This window comes from Schistocerca cancellata, chromosome 2, assembly GCF_023864275.1.
Source record: "Schistocerca cancellata isolate TAMUIC-IGC-003103 chromosome 2, iqSchCanc2.1, whole genome shotgun sequence".
In the NCBI taxonomy this organism is placed as follows: domain Eukaryota; kingdom Metazoa; phylum Arthropoda; class Insecta; order Orthoptera; family Acrididae; genus Schistocerca; species Schistocerca cancellata.
Genome location: NC_064627.1, coordinates 886575527 through 886578924, shown reverse-complemented (window position 1 = coordinate 886578924; position 3398 = coordinate 886575527). Strand labels below are relative to the sequence as shown.

The 3398-nt window shown below is 40.9% G+C and overlaps 1 non-coding gene across 1 annotated transcript; it reads right to left on the bottom strand.

The window, feature by feature from the left end:
* Nucleotides 1-518: 518 nt before the first annotated feature.
* On the bottom strand, nucleotides 519-593 carry Trnap-cgg (transfer RNA proline (anticodon CGG)). The gene has a single exon. It is a non-coding gene; the product is annotated as a tRNA-Pro (tRNA).
* Nucleotides 594-3398: the final 2805 nt, after the last annotated feature.

Sequence of the window (3398 nt, the reverse complement as noted above, 5' to 3'; positions counted from 1 at the left end):
ACTTCGCCAAGTGAATACGCTATACAAGGTGCTACCAGAATGGTTTTCAAACATTTCCAGATCATGTTTAGTAATTCGGTGATTCGTTTAGCGAACTGTAGTGCTACCACTACCCTCCAAAGGGGTTCTTGTGTAACACGAACCGTTCATTACAGTATTTACGGTTATAATAGTCAAATCTTCTTGAGATGATCAGACATCCGACATGACAATCATTACTATCTCATCTGAATTATCTGCTGAAAATGTCGTGCAGAATCTAACACCTTTCGTAAACCTAGGAAAAAGAAACTCTACTCACCAACGATTCCTGTTTGCAAGGCAACATTCAACAAGATAAAAGTGAATTTGTTTTCTCAAATTACGTTTACTGAAACTTCGGATTCATTTTGATAAACTTCTTTTAATTAAGACCTGGTTCTCATTGAAATGTGCAAACAATAGACAAAGTTTGGAATTTTTTGAGACAGTAAAAAGACATACAAAGGATCTGAAACTTCCTGGCAGATTAAAACTGTGTGCCCGACCGAGACTCGAACTCGGGACCTTTGCCTTCCGCGGGCAAGTGCTCTACCAACTGAGCTACCGAAGCACGACTCACGCCCGGTACTCACAGCTTCACTTCTGCCAGTACCTCGTCTCCCACCTTCCAAACTTTACAGAAGTTCTCCTGCGAACCTTGCAGAACTAGCACTCCTGAAAGAAAGGATATTGCGGAGACATGGCTTAGCCACAGCCTGGGGGATGTTTCCAGAATGAGATTTTCACTCTGCAGCGGAGTGTGCGCTGATATGAAACTTCCTGTCAGATTAAAACTGTGTGCCCGACCGAGACTCGAACTCGGGACCTTTGCCTTTCGCGGGCAAGTACTCTACCAACTGAGCAACCGAAGCACGACTCACGCCCGGTACTCACAGCTTCACTTCTGCCAGTACCTCGTCTCCCACCTTCCAAACTTGCCCGCGAAAGGCAAAGGTCCCGAGTTCGAGTCTCACAAGAAAGGTGCTTACTTTTCGGCGGTCAAAGGTAGGATTCAATAGGCTGAACTGTTTTTGTTTTATGCTACACGCAGATTTAAAAAACCATTTCTGGAGAAAAACCTGTTCAAAGTTTAGGGAAAACTTTTGTATGTATTTGCGAAAAATTAGGAAAAACTTTTGTATGTATTATTCAATTTCCAAAAGAACTACGTATTATTATATATTTTGATGTTGTTGAACACAAATCTGAAGCTAGATTTTCAAAATTCATAATGGCTTATCGAATATGATGGACCAGTTTTGACTGAAATTTGACAAATTATTTTTCGTTACTTATGTTTGGTGTGGAATCCCAACACCGTTTATCAACCCTTCCTCTAACTCGAACTGTTCCTGGAGAGTAATTCCCTCATTCTTCTTGGCGAGAAAAGCCGATCTGGCTGAGCTGAACATGTTGCGTTTGGCTGCCTGCAAACATTGTTAGATTTTTCGGCCGATGAATATGTTTGAGTGCATAATCCAAATATATCATTATGTGAACGTGCGTCACGGGCGACAAGTTTTCTACCTGGCTTGCTGTATCCGCCTTAGAGCGTCCCACGGTGACCGTGACACTGAAGAATGGGCTGTATGGATTAAAACATCTTATCGTTCCTACATTCTAGACACATATGCCTCCAAACCAAGCAATAAAAAGTCGTATTTTCGACTATTTGAATGAGAACCTGTCCTTAACGTACGACATAAATTTCGAGCTTCTATTTTGCTGTAAGACTTGTAACAGACGAACGTTAGACATATTAATGAGAACAGTGTAAATCCGACTTTCATTAACAAGAGAAATTATCCATTCACATAGGACTACTCACTAGTGGCTAATTTTCTTTTTTATGGACTGTAAAAGTTTTATTTCCACAGCGTGTTTCAAATAAAATGTAATATAAGTACCTTCAGGGACTGATAGCTTGCTCATTAATCCTTCAGCATGAAAGACAGTTATCTAGATGTCACTCATTTGTGAGGTCGTGTGGAGTTCGATAATGCATCCTCATTCGTGAGTGAGTGTTTAAATGCAATAGCTAATCCTTTCCTACGAGGCATGAAATATTCTTCCAGCCGACTTCATTTCACTGCAAAACTTCCACGTAATGTACCGATCGATAATTATACACAACGGACCTTGAGGGGGACATGTCGTTCTCGGTTTTATTCATGATGTGCAGCACGCAGGCAGTATAAAATAATTCCATAGTCTTTTCATCACGCTGTACCAAATGGAAGAGCAGCTGAAAAGTGGAGTCAGTTCCTTATCAGACCTAGTCCTAAAGCCGTCGGCACACGAACCGTGTATCCGAACGTTGAGCGTTGAGCGTGCCGAGTTACTGACTCCATAGCGTGGAACAGCACGTTCGGGAGTCTTTCCGAACGTGCAGAGCAGTATCTGGCATGTCAGGTATTCTGAGCGTGCGTCTGAGCGTTGACCAATGAGATGCCACAACGCCACCTACGTCACACGCACGCCGTCTCCCTTGAGTATAGAGTTGTGAGGCGCCATATTGGCATTCATTTCAAGCCTATTTGTATTTATGCTGTTTATGAGCACCGGAAAATTGAGAATCACTGGAAAACCCATTGTTAACTGTGTGATTCGTTCCAATAAAATAATGAGAAACATCATACTCGTGGCAAAAGAATTATTGTAACTTGCGTATTATGAGAGTAGGCAATTTGAAGGTAGCGACACACTGAAGATCGACCCAAACCGCATTGTTCTTGGTACAATTTGTTATAATTAAATTTCAGTTAGTAACATATTTACAATTAAGGTTTTCAGAAAGGGGTAACATAATATGACTAGATGCCGTGTACGTGTTGTTGTTAAGCGTAGAGCCGGCACGGTAGCTCAGTGTGTTCGGTCAGAGAGCTGGTTGGCCTCTGTAATAAAAAACTCAGTGGAAGGGTCAACCAACAAACTTGAGCGGATGTCATGTGACGTCCGCAATGACCAAACACAACGATCACAACGAACAAAATGAAAGAAAAGAAAAAAAAGCGTTATGACTAACTCCACTGTCTTCTATTGAGCTATATTGTGAGGCAGTGGTTCGCGTCATAAAAAGTCCAAGTTTTTTTTCCTAACATTCTCGTTTTTATTAGGTTCTGATACTTTATAATTAGTTTAATATAAGTATATGCTATGATATTTGACGATATGTAAATATAAGTTCACCTTTTTGTGAGGGGTGATTTTGTTCGATTGGCTTTATCTGCAGGACCGCTAGCTCTACTTGTGTAAAAAAAGATATTTTGCTCCTATTTCTTTTACGCATCGTAATTCACATGTTGCAAAGATTCTGCTAGTGGGTAGGAACAGTGATCAAGCGAAGTTTTACTAAAACGTGGGAATGATGAAATAAT